The sequence below is a fragment of the Myotis myotis genome, unplaced genomic scaffold (genome assembly GCF_014108235.1).
Source record: "Myotis myotis isolate mMyoMyo1 unplaced genomic scaffold, mMyoMyo1.p scaffold_m19_p_2, whole genome shotgun sequence".
NCBI lineage: Eukaryota > Metazoa > Chordata > Mammalia > Chiroptera > Vespertilionidae > Myotis > Myotis myotis.
Window position 1 is genome coordinate 162060117 of NW_023416324.1, and position 21499 is coordinate 162081615.

Genomic DNA, 21499 nt, shown 5'->3' on the forward strand with positions numbered 1-21499 from the left:
GGCTGTCAAAGCTCTGGATTCCCACAGGCCTTTCATTATTAAATTTGGAGGGTCAGAAAGGGCACTTTGCTCAGAGGTCGAAAGAGTGAGTCAATCATGTGAGGTATATAATGCAAATACAACGGGTATGAAGCATACAGCGTTGGTATCTTCATGGTAAAGTGTCAGTTGCCAGGACCACAGCAAGGCACTGATAGAGAATCTCAAAAACCAGAGTTTGGTAAGTAAGCACTTGGGAGTCAAATCTTTGATAGTACAAGGGGAAAGTTGACAGAAGATGAAGGCTGACATAAACGAATGCTACTACAGAGCTGGGCAACAAAAGTTTGAGAGCAGAAACAAAAGCCAAAGAATATGAGATCTGGTCTAGGTCTTAAATATCATCAATGGAAGATGATGAAGGTTTCAAGCCCTTAAATATTCAAGATTTAAAAGCAAAACAAAACAAAAAAAAGCAGTGTTTCCGTTTTAGCCACATTTTGTTTTTAGAATTGCAAGACAGCTCCTTTTGAGATATTCAATAAATGATAAATAACTAGAAATAAGACAAGAAAGCATTTCTATAAAAGTGTGTAACTGGGAGTCCCCCATAACCAAGCAATAAATGAAATGAGAACACAGAGTAAACCAGCCTTACAACAAAAGGAATATGAGATAAAGTCATTTAGACAAAAAAGAAAAAAACTATAGAAGCTATTTTAGACTCGTTTGGGCACCTACTTCCTACCATCCACCCCATTCTTTCCACTTTTTACCTGAAACGCTTTACATATACAAATTACCACCACACAATTTTTTGCAAACAAATTTGATGTAGTTTTGAGGCACTCAAGTAGAGATCAAAGATCTCAATGTCTCTATCATTTATGCTATTTCTTTTAAAGCGTTGCATGATATACTATCATTTTTATAACATCGTGGGTGGCAAGGTCTGTCCTTATTTCGCATGGAGAAGAAACAGGCTCCTGGCATTAGTTATTTCCTAAGTAGCATTGTTTTCTCCATCTTTTCTCTGCTTCAAGCCACTCACGCTCCTCTTCATCTTACTCTTATTCCTGTTCAGGTCAACTCCAACCTCCTCATTCATTTCTGTATTATCCATTTACTAGCTTTATCAGCTTGTCCACGTTCTTTGTCAACAAATTACTCCATGTTTTTTGCCTTTCATACTAGTACACCTTTACCTGCCTTTCATACTAATACACCTTTACCTGCCTTTCATACTAGTACACCTTTACCTCATCTTTTTTTTCCCACTGTCTCATTTCTAATCTACAAATCTCTCAGTTGAGTTTATATCAGTATATTACATATGAATGGTTATGATTTTGAAGTATAATTTATTAATAAAGAAATTTAAAGAACTAGTGAATGTAATAAATCCATCTATCTCCATCCCAATGCCACTGGAATTTGGATCACTATCATCTCTTGCCTGGACTGTTGTGACTACCTCCTCATTTTATCTCAAACTTGGCGTTTCCTGGAAAACCTGCTTTTCTCACGGCTTAGATATACATTCTCCTACTCCTTCAGTTTGTTAAAGGAACAACTGCTTCCCCAGGGACACTCCCACTGTTCTCTATCACTAAAAAATCTCCTTGCAATTCACATTACTCACTTAAACCATTCCATCTACAACATCACCAAGCTCCACAATACCCTCCCACCTTCCTTCCCCAAAGATTTCAATTCTACTTTGTCCCAGATTCAGCCATTATTCTCAGTGACTTCAAAAACAATGCTGAAGAACTTTCTACACCAAGCATGTCAAAGGCTAACATGGGCATCCAAATAAACAAGGTTTAAGTTTATGTGGGCCGCAAAAAGCTTCAATAGAAACGTGGGTTTATTTTGATAGAGACATGCTGAATACAAAGGGCTGAAATAAATGAGTAATTGTTAACATAAAATAATAGAACATTTTAATAAAAATTAGTATTTTTCTTAAACATTAACTTACCAGACACTGAATAAAACTGCACAAATTAATAAGCATAACGCAAATAAACCTATTTTTCTTGTTCTCCAAAAGCGAAATATTTCCTGTTGCGCACACCAAACGAGTCAGTCCAAGACTAATGACGTGGCAATCAGCTGCTAAAATATTCGCTACTAGGATTAGTGGGGAGAAATGCTGCACCTGTGCAAAAGGCGCATAAGGAAAATGAATGCAACACGATTACAGTCACCAGTCATTAGTGAACGTTGTAGTTCATTACTAATAATTATGTATAGTAGGATACTGTAAAAATTAAGTTACGAAATTTTTATTACAACGTTCCTTACATACCGTTACATTGGCTGGGTCACAAAAATATTCGTTGTGGGTGCGGGTCGCAAGTTTCACATGCTTGTTCTACACCCTTACCTTCCTCAAATCCTAAAACCTTCATCTGTACCTCACCCACGCATATGTATACTGAAAAGAGGTCATCAATTGGAAGTGCTATACCACTAGGATTATAACTTCAGAAGACCTTTCTTTTTTTAACCACAACTACTTTTTTCTAGTTCTATGCCTGCTCTTCACCTCCTTTTAGCTGCACTTGTCTTTCTACACAATTTAAACCTGTCCAATCAGCCATTTAATACTGCCCTCTCCAGAATATCATGACCTTCCATTATATTTGCCATGTATCTCCCCAATAATAGACAATCTTCACCGTCTATTTTCTCCATACCCACCCACACACTGGTATTAAGCACCCCCAGAGAGCTATGAAATCTTTTACAACTCTCATTTCATTGATTAACCCAAATTATTTTTGTGTGTTTTTGTTAATCCTCACCTGAGGGTATATTTTTTCCATTGCTTTTTCATAGAGAGTGGAAGGGAAGGGTGGGAGAGAGAGAGGCAGAGAAAAACATCCATGTGAGAGAGACACGTCGATTGGTTTGTCCCCCCACCCCTAGCGCACCCTGACCAGGGGTGGGGAGCAAACCCGCAATCCAGGTATGTACTCTGGACCAAGAATCAAAACCATGAACCTTTGGTGCTCAGGCCGACATTCTAACTGAGCCACACCAGCCAGGACTTCAAATCATTTTTTTTAATGTAAATACTTAATCCCATTAAAGACTCAATCTATTTCATGGAATTCCCTCAAACCACACCTTCTCCACCTGTAATCAAATCCTCTTCACAGCTTCTAAAATTCTGTATCTTCATCTACTTGTTACTTCTTGCCTCCAGTTTTGAAAAAAGAATTGTTCCTACTTCTTAAAATGAACTTAATACAATTCCTACAGTCAGCTCTTCCATATTAACCCAATCTATTCAGTCTTTTACCCCATGCACTCTGGCCTCTGAGCTGTTCTCTTGAAGACACGCCCCCTCCCCCTCCAAAAAAAAATTCCATGGACCAAATCCTATGACGCACCACACCAGTGCTTCTCCTCTCTTTGGTAATGACACCTGAACTACCTTTGATTTTTGTCCCTGTTCCATATGTTCTTCTCTGGTCTCTCTAGTTCAGTGATGGCGAACCTTTTGAGCTCGGCGTGTCAGCATTTTGAAAAACCCTAACTTAACTCTGGTGCCGTGTCACATATAGAAATTTTTTGATATTTGCAACCATAGTAAAACAGACTTATATTTTTTATGTTTATTTTATATATTTAAATGCCATTTAACAAAGAAAAATCAACCAAAAAAATGAGTTCGTGTGTCATCTCTGACATGCGTGTCACCTCTGACACGTGTGTCATGGGTTCGCCATCACTGCTCTAGTTGCTTCTTCTGTCTAGAATGAGCCCAAACTGTGGATGTGGATATTTTCCCAAGTTCAGTCCTGGAGCTTTCTCTAATTCTCTCGCCGTCACAGTCTCATCTCTAACCAATTGCTGCCACATTTCCATTCTTCATATAATTCTCTTCCCAGAGCTCCCAAAATAATCGTTAAACCATCACCCTCTACTAATCTAATTTATTCCTGAGCAATTAGAATATAATGGTTTCTTTTTAACTAGATTCTTCAATTACTGCTTCAAGTAACATTTCAATTATCAGTCCAAATAATTTCATAGCCATCAGCCCCCTACCAAATCCAGAATTAGTAGCTTCAACTATCAACTCTATATATGTATTCCCAAATCTCTATCGGATCTCTTTCCTCAAAAATACTGAGTACAGTATTTTTAATTCTAGCTAGATTCCCATTGGACACTTCCACTGGTGTCTCACACACTGGTCAATGTGTCTTAAAACTAAAGTAGCCTTTCTTTCGCACCAAAATAGTTCTGCTAACTGATCCAATAATTTCTGTTAATGGCACCACCATTCTCACAGTCATCCATGTTAAAAGCCCTAGAATTTAACATAACTTTTCTTGTCCACTTTTTCTCCAGTTTCCCAAAAACCCATTCGTTGTTCAATTCTTTCTTTGAAGTACCTCTTATATCTATCCCTTTCCTTTTATTCCCACCATCACCATTCCAATTTAGACTCTCAATACTTCACATTTTTGTCATAGCCTTCTAACTCTGTCTCCTAGTCACTAGGTTTTCTCCATTGCAAAACAAAAACAGGTCACCACATTACTATCTTGAACCCACCTTATTTCCCCACTCAAAAATCAGCAAAGAGGGACATCTTTAATACCCTCAACAATAAAGATTTTAAAAAATAAACAAAAAACCAGCAATAGTCCCACCCACCCCCATTACATACTGAGTCGTTAAAACTCCTTAGACTTCCAAAAAATAGAAATTACTCAGTTGTCCAACAATTATGGAACGGGTAAATGCACTATGGTATCTATATATATAAAAAGCTAATATGCAAAGTGTCCCCAAAGGAGTTCGACCAGGAGACCATGAGGTTCCATCACTCACTATGACGTGCGCTGACCACCAGGGGGCGGTGCAGAAAGAAGGCAGGCCCTGGCCGGCAAGAAGGCCCCAATCAGCCCTGATTGCTGGCCAGGCCTAGGGACGCTACCCGTGCACGAATTTCGTGCAGCGGGCCTCTAGTATTCACATAATGGAATCCAATAGAGCAATGAAAAAGAATGAACTACTGCTATATACACCCTAGATCAGCCGTGGGCAAACTACAGCCCACTTGAAATGAATAAAACTAAAAAAAAAAAAAAAGACCGTACCCTTTTATGTAATGATGTTTACTTTGAATTTATATTAGTTCACACAAACACTCCATCCATGCTTTTGTTCCGGCCCTCCGGTCCAGTTTAAGAACCCATTGTGGCCCTCGAGTCAAAAAGTTTGCCCATCCCTGGGCTAGATGAATCTCACAGACATGTTGAGCACAAGAAACCTCTACAGAGACGTATAATTCCACTTATATGAAATGCAAAAAATCACAAGGCTCCTCTGTTATCATAGAGGTAATAATAGTTACTTTTGGTTGGAGGAGATATCAACTTAAGGCTTCTAACATATGGAAATACTATATATATTGAACTCAGCAGTGGTTACACATCATTGTATACCTAAAAAAATTCATTAACCTATACCGTTGAGATCTGAGTACTTTAAGTTATATCTCAAAAATATTTTTATAGCCAGTTTAGTCTGAATTTTTAGATGTTTCAACTACTTTACAGTTTATTTCCCTCCATTCATCAACATGAGCCCTAAATTCCAGCTAATTTAGGCCACCAATCTCTAAACATATCCAGAACTTTGTTGTCACTCATATCACTCCCTCTTCTTAGAATGCCAACTCTCACCATCTTGCCTACTACAACCCTATTTATCCTTCAAGGTGTAAGCTACATACTAATTCCTCCACATAATTGAACCTGCCTCAGTACCTCTGTCATAGACAAGACGTGTACACATTTTTGTCCCTGGATAAACTCCTAAAGAACATGAACTGCATCATATATAAATACTAGAAGCTGGTGCACAAATTCATTCACCAGTAGGGTCCCTCGGTCTGGCCTGCGGGTTCGGGTTGAAACTGGCTCTCGAACATCCCTCAAGGGGTCCTGAATTGCGAGAGGGCGCAGGCCAGGTCGAGGGACCCCACCGGTGCACAATCAGGGCTGGGGAGAGACACGGGAGGTTGGCCAGCTGGGGAGGGACCGCAGGAGGGCTCCAGGGCATGTCCAGCCCATCTCGCTAGGTCACGATCAGCCTAACCCCAGCAGCAAGCTAACCTACTGGTCAGAGCATCTGCCCCCTGGTGGTCAGTGCACATCATAGCGACTCATCACCAGTCGACTGACCCCTGGTGGTCAGTGCATGGCATAGCAAGCGGTTGAGTGGCCTTAGCATATCATTAGCATATTACGCTTTGATTGGTTGAACGGACAACCAGTCAACCGGACACTTAGCATATTAGGCATTTATTATATAGGATGTATCCTTCACACTGCCTGCCATACAATCTTGCCCACAGTAAGCATATAAAAATATTCCCTGAGCGGATAAATTCTGCAGTCCATCCAAAGCACCCTTCAACCTATCCCTACCTTCTCAAACCCATCCATCACTGTCTCCACTCACAATTTATTCCTCAGTTTACATATTTAATTATTCAGCAAATAACTGAAACTGTAACTACTTACTCTAATGCACCCCACTAAACTACCCAAAAGTACAATCCAATTTTAGCTGCTGCCTTTTGAATCTTTCCACAACTCTAAATTTCCAGTCATCTTCCCCTTTTCTCTCCAATCACATCCCACCTCATTTCTAATCCTGCTGCTGTCAAACTAATTCGAGTCCCTCTTAGTTTCTCCAGTAGCCTCCTAACTAAGCTTCTCACCTCCAATCTTACTATACCACAACACTGCCCCCAATCTATCCTGTATTGTCAGATATTGTCAGATTAAGTCATCTAATATACAGTCCTTGATTCAATTCCCAAAAAAGTTCAATATCTATACTTTATATGTTAACATACTTTAATCCTCAAACCCTGCCAGAAGGTATAATGATTATCAATTTCCTGATGAGAAAACTGAGTCTCAGAAAAGCAATCTTTCCATAATCACATCATGGGTAAACAGAAGGGCCAATACTAAAACCCAGCTTCTGTTTGCTTACTAAGAACAACACTGCATCATATCAAATACAAACTAGCTTAGCTTTCAAGGCCATCCACTTTCTACCCAACCCCCAAATAACTCTCTTTCTACCTTATATATTATGCCCTGTTCATGAACTCTATGTTCCAAACCACAGGTGATCAATTATTTAGTTAGTACTGAAATCAGTTTAATGAGTGACAGCCATCTTTTATCTTCTTAGTCAAACAGAATAGAAAACATCTGAGTACATCCAACATGGTAAGTATTGTTATTCTTATTGAACCATTTTGTTTTATACATACACACAAACATTCATACATGCATATATTTGGTGAAGATGTAACATGTATTTCTATTGTAGGCCATAGTAAAAAAAAAAAAAAAAAAAATTAACTCTCACTATTCTCCATACATCCTTGGCTCCTCACCTCCAAACCTTTGATTTTGCTAATCCCTCATGTTGGAATGCTCTCTTTCCAGTAATTTCTGCCAGTCAGGATCCTATTACCCCTTCCAAGACTAGCTAAAATACTACTTCCATGCCACTAAATGCAGTCCCAGCTTTTCCCTTACTCAAATGTTTTTTACTCCCTTTTACTTCAGTAATATTCAGTATTTTTCTTATAACACATTTGTGATCATAGTGTAGTTATTTGTGCAGAAGTCCAGCTCCCTATTAGAATATAAATCCCAAAGGATTTATTCCTGACTGCATCCAACAATGCTTCTGCATATAAGAAATATGCATAGTCTACAGACTACAGAAAACTCATTCAGCCCTAGCCGGTTTTGCTCAGTGGATAAAGCATCGGCCCATGGACTGAAGGTCCCAGGTTCGATTCCCATCAAGGGCGCGTACCTTGGTTGCAGGTTCCCCCGCCCAGGATGGGGTGCATGCAGGAGGCAACCAACTGACATGTCTCTCTCACATCCATGTTTCTCTCTGTCTCTCCCTCTCCCTTCCACTCTCTCTAAAAATCAATGCAAAAATATCCTTGAGTGAGGATTAACACACACGAACAAAAAAAAACTCATCCAATCATTTTCTGAAACCTCAGTTATAAATCTACATAATTTCTACTACATACTGACTTCTATTATCCTTCAAATAGTCTTACTATCTTCCTCCCCAAAACAGGCATTTCAAACAATCCTCTTTCCTTTCAATCTTCTCTTGCTTTCCTCTAAACATAACCTGTTATATGTTAATCATTTTCTTCTTTCAGAATCATACTTTCTATCAGATAACACCTCTATTTCTCCATCTACTTATCTTTCACTTTATTAGTAGTTTTCTAACATCCATAATAATAGGCCTTATAGTCTTCTAACAGATTTTCTTTCATTTTCTCTTCAGTAGACTTTTCCATCCATGTCCACAGGGGTAGGCAAAAGTAGGTTAACAGTTGTGAGAATGCAAAACAGTTTATTCTTGTGTTATTTATCTTATTGTTATTGTTTCATATCCTTACTTATGATTTATCTTTTAGGTAGTGATGGCTGGTAATTTACTTTTGCCCACCCCTGTATATTTGTCAGCCCCAATAAATAAATTGAAATAAACAGAAAACATATAGATAATTTAGAGCTCCTAATTTATCTCAGATTCTTTCTCATTCATTCATTTATTCATGGAGCATGTGTCTACTGGACATATGCCCTCAATTCTATCTATTCTCTGTAATTCAGAAAGCAGGCTTGAAAAAAACATTCAGGAAAATGCTAGAATAACAGAGCCAAGCTGACTCAGGCTCTTCACTCACAGAAACCAAGCAATTTGTTGGGTACAGGCTCAAAAAAAGGAAAAACTAACAGTTACACTAGACATAGATGGAAATAGGCACGCGCACGCGCGCGCGCGCGCACACACACACACACCAGTTGTCCCAGAGTGCTCAAAATCTATCCAGCAAAGGTGAATTTGAAAAGGAACAAATCAGTAGGAGTAGCTAAAATGAAACAGGCAGAAAGCATTCAGACAAAAATAGATCAGGACTCTAGGTTCATTCTAGGCTGCAATAGAAATTTGGAGCAATTTAGTTCCTTTCCTGAGATCCCTAAGGAATTCTTTCAAATATCTAGCTGAAATATGGTATATTGAAATCATTTCCCCAAACCTTAGACAGTATTTATTTCTCCATTCTCTGAACTCCTAAAGCACTTACTGTCTGTAAAACTCATCTGGGAACTTAATCATAAACTACCTTGTTCACAGTAATGAAACTATTAACAAACATACCCAAAATTTATTTACATATTAAAATCAGTGTAGTCCTCTTTAAACTATTTAACTTAGGAGGTTATTTACACATTTATTCACTGCATCCAATCATCTGATGCATTTAAGCAATATCATCTAGTGCCTAACTACATGTGTACTGTCACCATTGTTTAAAATATTTCCGACTTCCCCTTTAGGAGTGTTTTCCAAAGTCAGTTAAATAAGTCAACCAAAAAAATCACTGCCATTTCTGTGACTCAATGAATTTAAACCAAAACTACTCTTTATTCACTCCACTTAATATCAACAGATCTTCAGCATTTCTAAAAATCTTAAAAACGAAAAGATGTGTCACCACTAAAACTATTCAGAATAACATTATGCCTGCATTATTTGTAACTGTGACATCCTGAAGGGATTATGAACTCCTAGAAGATAGGTACCATGTTTTACTCACCTTTATAGGCTCCCTCCCCCAACAGCACACAATAAGTAGTCAATAAATAGGTAAATTGTATAGAATGTGCTAAGAGGCTCAGAAGGTAATTCAGAAAAGGTGTTCCAAAAAAACTCTGAACACTACTCTGAAAATGACTACCAATATAAAAAATTCTCATCAAAGGTATACTTCCAATATTTGTTTTTTAAAAATCAATTTTCTGAACTCTTGGACTGTTCCTGAATTAATTCCAACTGTCTTTCTCTCCCTAAAAGAATATAAGTATTATAAATTCCTTGAGGGAAGAAATTTCATCTAACATATTTTTATTGTCTTAAAAAATACTTAAATAAAATCAGACAGATTCTTAAAACAGCTAAAAATCTCTAAGCAGTAATTTAGGCCCGAGGTAAGAAAATTCAAATTAAACCAGCCCCAAACTACAGACCAGATTTACTCAGATTAAACTAGTCTGAAATTAGACTAGAACCTTTGGTCCCATACCTTCAATGTTTTGGCAGAACTGTTACAGTTCCATTCTAATCCATTCTGTCTTCTCCCCTTAAATCTAAAGGCTTTCCCTAGTAAGATATTCCTTCTCTTTCTCTCTCTCTCTCTCTCTCTCTCTCTCTCTCTCTCTCTCTCTCTCTCACACACACACACACACACACACACACACATCACCACCACACATACATTTTGTCTGCAATACCACCATATTGCTCAGCAATTTTACACATTTCCACAATATCACTAAAGCAGTGAACACTATCAGTCATTCAACAGGTATTTTATTAAGCACTAAGAAGCAAACTGTTGTGAGGGTCCCCAGAAAATAAAGTAAATCTCAGCTCTAGAGAGGTTACAATCAAGCCACCATTTCCCAAACAAAGAGAATAATTCCATAAACAAAGACAAAATTTAGCACTATATAATCTACATGTGAATACTGTTTTTATTCAGAACAAGAGAGATCTCAAGAGGTGGGGTTAAACAAGACTTCCTAAAACGGGAGTTAGATCTTTCTATTCTCCCAATCTCAGTCACGCTGACTTGGTAATGTTGCACCTCATACACAAATTCCAAAAACCAGTACTTTAAGAATCTATCCTAATATACAAGCAACATACCATTTTCCACCATATTAACAACATGTTCGTGGCTTAAGTATGCTAATTTCCTTATAACTTCCACAAATCTCAGTCTAACTATTGTAATTTAAATCTCCCTCACATCAACTACATCCAAATGTCCTCAGAATTCTTTACCTTTTCTATACCCTCCCACAAAATTAGCACACACCCCCCTTCATACCCGGTCCCTCATTCTCCTCCCTGTTTTCACATTTCCCAATCCCTCCATCCATAAAAATGAAACACATATCCACGCCAGTCCTTCCTTCCTGAAAAAGTAAGTATTGCTGTAAAAGCCTGGAAAGAACAATTAAGAGTCATCTTAATCCATTCCCAGATTTCTCCACACTCAAAATCCCCATAAGACTCAAAGAATACTACTTCGCAGTTGACCTGGTAACTAATTCCAAAATGAACTATCATTGCCAAACAACTCCTCGTCTCTAACCAGCAACCCTTATGCTGCAAAGATGCTGTTTCTGCAACCTACTCTTTCTCACAGGTCCATCCATCAACCCTCCCTGTATCATCTCACCCAGTATGTCCAGTCTAATTTTAAATGCTTTATCTTTAAGCATATTAAAGGTATAAAAACATAGAATAAAAAAGTTTAAATAGTAACTATCAAAGGTTGGAAAGGAGAAACAGGAAGGGGATTAATGCCAGTGACACAAATCCTTTCCATTCATAGTAATAAGTCTTTTCACTACTTCATAATGTCATTTTAATCAATCAAGAAATAATAGTACATGGGAATTATTTTTGGACCTTGTGAAAAGCATGATATAAGCTACCAAAATTAATGCTTACAAGTAGTAGACTGGAAAGTGGAACTGCAACTGAACAAGTGAGACAGAGCTATTGCTTTTCATTATAAGCAGTATAATTTCATTATACATGTATAATTCCATATACTTCAAAAAGGGGAGAAAAACAATAATGACATATTACTATATTTAAGTCTGTAAACTTACAAAAATTTCTTAAATTGATAACACAGGAGGGGAAAAAAACAGACCCTCTTATACTATGATGATTGTAAAATAGCAAAGCATCCTATAGGAATATATAATGTACTGACAGTTTTCCAAATTTTAAAAAATAATCTGGATTTATTTCTGTAAGAAAATTTAATAAAAGCCCCTCTCCACTAAAATGCTAAATTATCATCCTCCTTTAGAGATACAGTAGTTGTTAAATTAATGATTGAATTTTTCCATCCCTCTCCCAAATTTCTTTCTATCTTCCCCATTAATCCCTCCACCCTCTACTTCCATAAAAGGATTTTTCATACTATCCTCTGCTCAGCTGAATTAATATTATAATGTAGCCGAAACCGGTTTGGCTCAGTGGATAGAGCATCAGCCTGCGGACTGAAGGGTCCCAGGTTCGATTCCGGTCAAGGGCATGTACCTGGGTTGCGGGCACATCCCCAGTAGGAGATGTGCAGGAGGCAGCTGATCGATGTTTCTCTCTCATCGATGTTTCTAACTCTCTATCTCTCTCCCTTCCTCTCTATAAAAAATCAATAAAATATATTTAAAAATATATATATTATAATGTAGTGTGTATACAAATCTTTCTTAACAACCAATTTTCAGGTGAATAAAGCTTTAAGAGTATGGTTTTAGCCCCAGCCGGCATATGTCAGTGGTTGAGTGTCAACCTTTGAACCAGCAGGTTAGGGTTCAATTCCTGGTCAGGGCACATGCCTGGGTTGTGGGTTCGATCCCATGTGAGGTGTGCAGGAGGCACCCAATCGATCAATGATTCTCTCTCACCATTGATGTTTCTCTCTCTCTCTCTCTCTCTCTCTCTCTCTCTCTCTCTCTCTCTCTCTCTCCCTCCCTCCCTCCCTCCCTCCTCCTCCTCTCCCTTCCTCTCTGAAATCAATAAAAATGTATTTTTTTAAAAAAAAAAAGAGTATGGTTCTAGCCAAGAGGTCCCCTCTTAAAATCTGGTGTGGTGTGAATTCAGCAAATTCATTAGGTCTTGGTTCATTTCCTGATATAAAAATGCTAATACTCCCTCCAACCTGGATTTAGAATCATCCAGTCTCTTCAGGTTCCCCTAGACCTCAAGGCAACCAGCCCTGACCTTGCAACTTAAGACCAAAACAGATATTCTAGATCCTCCATTCTGCTGGCCCACACTCTGTAGGCTGATGCATTTTCTTCAATAACACCATGCCTCAGTAAGAGTATACATTCAGGAACTGTGAATGGTAAAAGTTCTCCCATCTGCCTCAGAGTTATGGAACCAATCCAGTCAATTATACTAATTGGAGCTACAAATGGAGCCTCCCAAGGGCCACCACGCATGGAATCCCCCCACCATTACTTATAACCTTGTGGACTGCGATCCAGGCTGAATAATATGGCCCCAGTTCTCCTGGAACACTTAAGCTGGGCCGAAAACCGCCAAGTCAAGTAATTTCCATTCCAGCATTTGCCGGAGTAGTGTTCGCCCGGCCTCTGGTAAGTGATCACACTTCAAATTTGCTCAAATATAAACTCCATGACCTAGAGCGTACCTGTGGGCCAGGTGTTCGCTGAAGATCTGTTTCAGAGATTCTCACATTCACTGGTGCGTGTCTGAAATGTCTCAGGCCCAACTACAGACTAAGGTTTAATTCTCAGTGACCCCAACCGCTGCCGGGAGCCACACTTACCAGATGTCATCTAATGAAGAGCCCGAACAGGTTCGGAACTGGGCCACCCGGGCCCATCTGGAATCACGCCTCAGTCCCTGGACCAACATTTATTAATTCTACTATAGCTGTCGATTCTGTCACGCGTCCTCTTCATATTCTCTAATTTTAGCACTCCCTCTTGCTTCAAACGCTATTCTTTCTATTCACGGAAACTCCTTCGACTCCCTCTTTCCTTTCCTTAGAAATGCTTCGGTTTTTTTCCATCACGAAATACCGACTCTATCTGCACAATGAACACCACCACCCCACCAACCCCCCCACCCCACCCTCAAGACTTCTCCACGGCCATCGCCTGCATTCCTCCACCTATTCTTCGCCCCCGCCTCTCGCCCTGCACACACTGCCACTAGGTTTCCTGTAAGGATTCCTTTTCTCCAACCCCTGCCCTTCCCTGCCCGCGAAGAACACTCGGGCAGCCGCCGTGACTGAGGCCTGCGGTGCATAAAGCACTGCACCAGGCACGGTGCACACAGACCCGGTGTCTCCCTCGCCTTCCCACTCCCCCGCCGAGCACCCTCCGGCCTCCCCGTGCACACACTCCACCTTCTTCCCGACCTCCGACACCCGCCTCGGGCCCCGGAGGCCGCCTCCTCGCCGCTGCCACCCCCGTCATTATCCTTCCTCAACCCCCCGACCCACCACCCGCGCCCGGCTTCCTCCCGTCCCCCAGCCTGCTCCAGCGATCCCCCCGGCCTCCGCCGGCCCCCGGGCCACCCCCGGCCTCGCCGCGGCTCGCTCCCCCCGGGGTCAGGCCATTACCGCCGCGCGCTCCCCCCGCGCGCCGCCCCCTCCCCCTCCCCCGCCCTCCCCCGGGCCCGGGCCCGGGCCTGCCAGGCCGAGCGCTTTACCGCGGGCGGGCGCCGAGTCGCGCGGTCACCGACTGCAGACGGCAGCAGCTCCAACCTTTCTAGGGACCTTGAGAAGAGGGGAAGGGGGGAGGGGGGGAGAACTTTTGCTGTAGCAGCTCCGGCAACTGCTCCCACCCCTGCGCCTTTCTCCTCTTCCTCCCCCTCCTCCTCCTCCTCCTCTTCCTCCTTCTCTTCCTCCTCCCAGAGCAGTAGAGACGCAGACATGCCGCGGCTAGAGCGCCGCCGCGGTCGCCGCCGCCGCCGGCGCGGTGCATTGTGGGAAGCCCCGCACACGGGAAGCGCCGCGCGGCGCCCGCTCGCCCTGGTCCCGGGACCCAGCCGGGAAGACCCAGCGTGGCTTCGATTCCGGTGCCCGCGTGTCACCCGCCCGGCGTGGCCGGAAAGGCTGGTCCCCGCTCCGGGTCCCCCGGGCTGCGTCTGGGAGGACGGCCGTTGGGAACAGATCGGAACTGGGGGGATCTCTTTGAGTGGATGCCCGCCTTCAGCCTTTCGCGTGCTGAGAAGCGGAGGGCGCGGGGGTCGGGTGTTTCGGGCGCGGGGAAGAGAAAGGGAAAGGGGCGTAGATGACAGGTTATCTGCCAGGATGTCTTAGCTTTCTCCTTTCTCCTCTTCCCTAGCCCCTTCCTCTCCACCTTCCTGCGTTATCCTCCCACCACCCCAAATGCCCCCTTTTCCGGAAGCGGCAGCTCTGCGCCCTTGGAGGGAGCTAACCCCGTTGGTGTCTGCAAACAGATGCAGGGTGTGAGCGTACAGATGTAGAGATACGGCCCCGGACCTCTTTGCGCAAGGTCTGGCATGGTATTTTCCGCTCACTTTACCTGGGGCCCAAAACTTCTCCGTCTATCTCGCAGGCGCTCGGCAATGCCGGAGTTGCGCAAGTGTGTCTCAATCCTGGGAGGCCCTGCAGGTGACCTCAGCCAAATGGTGAGCTCCGGAGCGGCGCCTTCATCCAGCATTTGTTAGGCACCCTGAGGTGCCCGTGCATACGGGGTGGTTTACAATCACTCATCGTGATGTCCCCACCCTAGCACAAGGTCATCCAGGTGACAAAAAAGATGCGCGGTGAATGTCGAGTGATTACCTGAGTATCAGCCACTTAACCATGGGAAGAAACTCCTTACTGTTTCTTCATAATCGAGTGAAGATTGATTTAGTATCTGCAATACTTAACCTCTGAGGGGAGAGGGAGAGGATAGGCATTAAAATATCTGTAGAACCATTTCTGGAGTTCTTCCCTTGTCCACACCCACCTTCCCACCCCTTGGCAACTGAATGTTCATTTGAATGGTGCTTTCTGGCAAAATTCCAAACTCCGGCGTTGTGCACTTGTGATGGCACTGAATCAGATTAGTGTCTGCAAGGTTAATGTACCCCCAGGCGCTAACCTTAGTAAATGGTGAGGCCTATTTAGAAATAGCTGAGGCCCAGGGGTTCAACTTAATTTAGACACAGGTAACTAAGAAGAACAAGGATGATCCACAGTTCCACAGTCAACTCTCCAGTGTGCTTTCTCCATTGAAATACATATATTCCAGTGAAATGACAGTGCATATTCTGAATGCTAATTGCAACAAAACAGTGATTCAAGCTAGAGCAAGAGAGTTATCTGGAGGACAGCCTTCTGGCAACTTCCAGCATCTGCAGTGGCATCAAATTCAGAGGTTAAAATGAAAAGCACCTCTGGCAGCAAAGAAGCAGGCTCTGAATATTAGGTAACAGGAAAACTAATAACTGAAAAGGATTGAAGGCCTGGAGATTATACCCAGTCGGCTAAGGTTGGTTGGTTTGCCATTAGGAATAGATCTAGTTCTCTGCTCAACACCATAACTAAGAAACAATAAACAACTGTCTCACATGAGCTGAATAAAGAACACTATATATTTTTTTAAAATATATTTTATTGATTTTTTTACGGAGAAGGGGGAGAGAGAGAGAGTTAGAAACATCAATCAGCTGCCTCATGCACACCCCCACCTGGGGATGTGCCCGCAACCAAGGCACATACATGCCCTTGACCAGAATCGAACCAGGGACCCTTCAGTCTGCAGGCCAATGCTCTATCCACTGAGCCAAACCAGTCAGGGCAAGAACACTATATTTAAAAAACTATAGTGCCCAGGGTCCCGGGTTCAGTTCTGGTCAAGAGCATGTACCTGGTTGCAGGCTTCATCCATCCCTGGCCCTCAGGGGAGTGGTGATGTGTTGGGAGACAGCCAATTCGTGGATGTTTCTCTCTGTCCCTCCCCATCCCTTCCACTCACTAAAAATGAATGGAAAAATATCCTTGGGTGAGGATTAATAACAACAACAATGAAACTTGTTTATGGGTCAGATGCAGCCACCAGTCTATCTTACCTGATGTGGCCTAACCCAGACAGGGCTGGAACCGCTGCTTTGATTGGTGGGATGTGTAGGGAGCGGCTCTAGGGACAAGCCTCAGCTGACCTGTGGCAGGGCCACAAACAAGTCCCAGCCTGGTGGGCAGAGCTCTCCTAGCATAATTAAGCCAGACCTTGTAGCCCTCCCTAATTCCTTCCTAAGTAGCTAATGGGCTGTGGGAGGTGCAGCATGTGTTGCCAAAACAAGGACATTTGTATACATGTTAATCTACCCTTGTTTTAATCAGACTATAAAATAAAGCATCAGCTTGCAGGCTGGGTCTTTTGTGTCCTCATCCAGGCACGGGAGATCCACCAAGCCCCAGCTGTATTCTCTTGCCTGTCTTTTCTTCAGTCCTTCACCACCCCTCCTCAGGTTCACCCTTGGCCGAGCTGGTGGGTCTCCCAGAGCCTCTTCTCCTCTGGCTCTGGAATGGGTTCTCTTTGGTTTTGGCCCTCTGGCGTCTTTATAAGAGGAATGTACATCCATCTCTTGTCCCCAAAGATTTCACCAGGTCTTCAGAACTTTCTGTACTAACTATCTTTCAAGCATCCTGGACCTCTCAAGCTCAGGAATTTGTGGAAGTGTTGGCTTCTGTACTGTACCCATGTGTTGCCTGCAGCATGAGCCATTTGTGAAGTCTGGTTCTACCTTAAGGAGAAACTTGGTTTCCTTTTGCAAAGCTCTAAATTCATAGCCTTGTCAGAGATTGGCCCACAGGAACCTGACTCCACATCTTGTCATTTCTATTGGACCCAGGAGAAAAATGGCTTTTCCTGTTCCAATGGGCCATCTTTCCCTGGGACACCTGCCCCTGAGTTCCTGCTTCAGATCTGAAGGGCACTTGCAGATCATTGATATATTCTCAAATTCATGACCAAGCTATGGAAACAATTTAAGTGTCCATCAACAGATGAATAGATTAAGAAAATGTGTATACATACAATGGAATATTATTCAACCTTTAAAAGGAAGAAAATCTGCCCTAGCCAGTTATGCTCAGTGGATAGAGCATCGGCCTGCAGACCAAAGGGTCCGGGTTCGATCCTGATCAAGGGCACGTACTTTGGTTGCAGGCTCCTTCCTAGCCCAGACCCTGGTCGGAGCGTATGCAGGAGGCAACCAATCAATTTGTTTCTTTCACATCGATGTCTCTGTCTTTCCCCTCTCCCACTCTCTTGAAAAAAAGATCAATGGAAAAATATCCTAGGGTGAAGATTAACAAAATAAATGAATAAACAAATAAATAAATAAAAGGAAGGAAGGAAATCCTTCTATTTGTGACAACATTAATGAGCCTGGAGGACATAGAAAGAAAAATACTTCATGATTCCACATATAGGAGGTTACCTAAAATAGTCAAACTCATAGAGGCAGAGAATACGATGGTGGTTGCCAGGTGCTGGGGGGGGGGGGGGGGGGCAAGGAAATGGGAAGTTGTTATTCAATGAGTATAAAGTTTCAGTTATGCAAGATGAATAAGTTCTAGAGCTCTGCTGTACAACATGTGCCTACAGTTAACAATATGGTATTGTGTACTTCAAAATTTTTCTTAACAAATCTTTTAAGCGTTCTTTCAGAGAGAGATAGAGAGAGGAAGGAAGAGGAGGAGGAGGAGGAGGGAGAAGGGAAGAAGGAAGAAGAGGAAGGGATGGAGAGAGGGAAGGAGGGAGACGGAGAGACAGAGCTCGGGAGGTATTGGACATACCTGTTGCCTTGAATGTAGTGATAGTGTAGTATCACTGGGGCTTGCATATGTCCAAACTCATCAAATGGTACACATTAAATATGTGCAGCTATTTGTATATGTTATACTTCAATAAAACTGTTTTAAAAAAACACAAAACTAAAGAATGAGCCTCGGCCAGGTGACTCAGTTGGTTAGTGACATTCAGATACACCAGCAAGCAACAATGAATGTATAAATAAGTGGAACAACAAATTGATGTTTCTCCCTCCCTCTCTCTCTAAAAGTCAATCAATAAATAAAATTTTTAAACTAATGGAAGGCCTACTCTCTCCTACTTAGTATGTAGAATTTATGTAATGAATTCCTGAGTTTACAAAGATAAGTAGCTTCCATCTCTCAGGAGCATCTAAGGGAGGTACTCGATTGCACTGAAGTTCATCAACTTGGTTTGGAGGGATACAGGAAAGACGTGAGGGAAAAGTCAAGATGGCCAAGAACGTGAGAATAAATGAAAACAAGGTCTTGGACCAGGATGATACCAGTGGGAAAGGAAAATAAAATAAAACGAAGCAATAATTATGAGGATACAATTCTATTAGTACCTCGAGGTTAGCTTGGTGGTTAAGTCTACAGATTGCAATTAAAGCCTCCTCAGTTTAGCCCAGCCAGTGTGTCTTGGTGGTTGAGCATTGACCTATGAACCAGGAGGTCACGGTTCAATTCCCGGTCAGGGTACATACCCAGGTTGTTGGCAAGAGATCCAGTAGGGGGCATGCAGGAGGCAAATGATCAATGATTCTCTCATTATTGATGTTTCTATCTCTCTCTCTCTTAAATAAATAAAAATACATACATTTATACCCTCCTCGGTTTAAATCCTGCTTCTGCCACTTACTAGCTTAACTTCCCTGTGCTGCCGAGTGCCCAGCCTAGAAAATGGGGCTAAATAATAGCAACTTCCTCATTAGGGTAGTTCAGAATGTTAAATCTGAATACATGTAAAATATTTAGAACAGTATCTGACACATAGTTAAATGTTCTATGTGTTTTAGATAGTAGCAGTAGTATAGTTATTGTTATTCTTACTATTAAGAACTTAAGGATGGTGCTGAACCACATTTCCTAAAAATAAAACCCAATGGGGGGAAAAAATTAGTTCCTGAAAGTGGATTGAAGCAGGAGAAAAGACAGAAACTATGCAAATATAAAAAACTATATAAGTGGAAAAACATATTACAGTGTGCTTCGCATGGGGAATAAGAAGGGCATATGATAAGTAGATGGAGCTAGGAAAGACCTAAGCAGTTAAGCTGCATAAAAAATATATCACATTACTCAGAGAATTTATTTCTGAGCACAGTCTTTGCCTGAATAAGTTTATGTGTAAAGCTGATGAAGTTGGGCTATTGTAAAGATGCTTCTACTCAACAAATACCAGTGAATCAAGTTCCCACCTATCCTTTCCCAAACTTTAGCAGAATGAAGACAATTAACTACTAATATATTAAATCTGTGAGTTTTCATAAAATAGAATAGCAGTTGGAAACTTTTTATTACTCTAGAGCTTTTAAAGATTTTATACATTTGCTTATTGCCAGATAACGTGATACAATGTAGCGATGAACGTTTTCTTTCTTGTTTGTACTATCTTTTTAAAATTTAAATTTAAAAGCATGTTAGAATTCTGGGCTTACCAGGGAATATTAAAACTACCCTGTTGCTTTTAAACCATTATGGAGACCAACACAAAGGAGTCAGTTTCCTACCTTCCAATGTTCAGAGTAAACATTTACTAAAGCGCACGTGCAAAACAACAGAAGAGGTAAAAGGCACTGGCTTGCACTGGGTTCATCAGCTCTGAGATCACTATGGTTTAGAAGGATTCAGGGGGAATACAGGAGTGAAAGGTCAAGATGTGCAAGAACACAAGAATGATGTGCTGGCCCTCACTGGTTTGGCTCAGTGCATAGAGCATCATCAACCTGCAGACTGAAGGGTCCTGGGTTCGATTCTGGTCAAGGGCACATGCCTGGGTTACAGGCTCGATCCCCGTGGGGGGCGTGCAGGAAGCAGCTGATCAATGATTCTCTCTCATCATTGATGTTTCTATCTCTCTCTCCCTCTCTCTCCCTTCCTCTCTGAAATCAATAAAAATATTTTTTTTGAAAGAAAAGAATGAAGTGCTGGGGTGGAGACTGTGTTATCTTTTCGTTTGCTAATTGATTTTTCATAAAGGCAACTGTTTTACACTTTCCTGAAGACCATGCAGATACATAAGAACACAAGGGCTGGGTGCGAAGAAGGCTAGGACATGGTGTAAGCCCATGTGAAGCTCTCAGACTAATGGAGGAGGCAGGTTTAAAAAAGCAATAATGTCAGCATAATACTCTGTAAAAACAGAGGTATAGAGAGGGTGCTTTGGGTTCCCTCACTAATGGATCCTATAAACTAGCATATCATTCTGATACCAAAACAATACTTTCCACCTTGTTTATACATCTAAAAACGTTCCTGTCAAGATCTGTACAAATATAAAACATTATGCAGGACTTTTATACTTAGAGAAGCACTTATCTCCTGATAATTAAAAAACGTGTAAGCTTTGCAGCTAGTCCTTTCACACACACACACACACACACACACACACACACACACACACCTTGAAATGGTTGTAAAATAATCCTCATGCCCCATGAAAAAATGTGAACAAGTAAGGCTGAAGAGCAAATGCAAACTGAAAAGTAGGTAGAAGTGATCTATAGTAGTGATATCGAATGAAATGAAGAGTAGATGGTTGTCTGGTGGGAAAAGGCTGTTTTACCTTTTCTTTCGCTAACGTTTCATAAAGACAGTTATTTTATAGTTTTCCGAAAACAACTGTACGGCTACATAAGCTTTATTCTTCCCTCATGAAAAGGAGAGGAATCTGTTTTATAATTGTGAATACGTCTTCCATGATGATTATAAAAATGGAGAACCAATACACATCATCTACTCCACCCAAGAAAAAAAGGGGAGGGAGGACTTAGAAATCAGCTGATTTGGGGTTTGGTT

At 41.7% G+C, this 21499-nt stretch overlaps 1 protein-coding gene across 11 annotated transcripts in view; it reads right to left on the reverse strand.

The window, feature by feature from the left end:
• Positions 1-14556, reverse strand: part of ZNF148 (zinc finger protein 148) — a 139262-nt gene extending 124706 nt beyond the window's left edge. For 2 of the 11 annotated variants that reach the window (XM_036352949.1, XM_036352946.1), the window contains exon 1: positions 14356-14556. The gene's annotated coding sequence lies outside the window, so the exon portion shown is untranslated. Of the gene's footprint in view, positions 1-13327; positions 13434-13465; positions 13739-14355 lie in introns of those variants that run through there. The other 9 variants (XM_036352939.1, XM_036352937.1, XM_036352941.1 and 6 more) reach the window with 8 other exon arrangements.
• Between the last annotated feature and the right edge of the window lie 6943 nt (positions 14557-21499).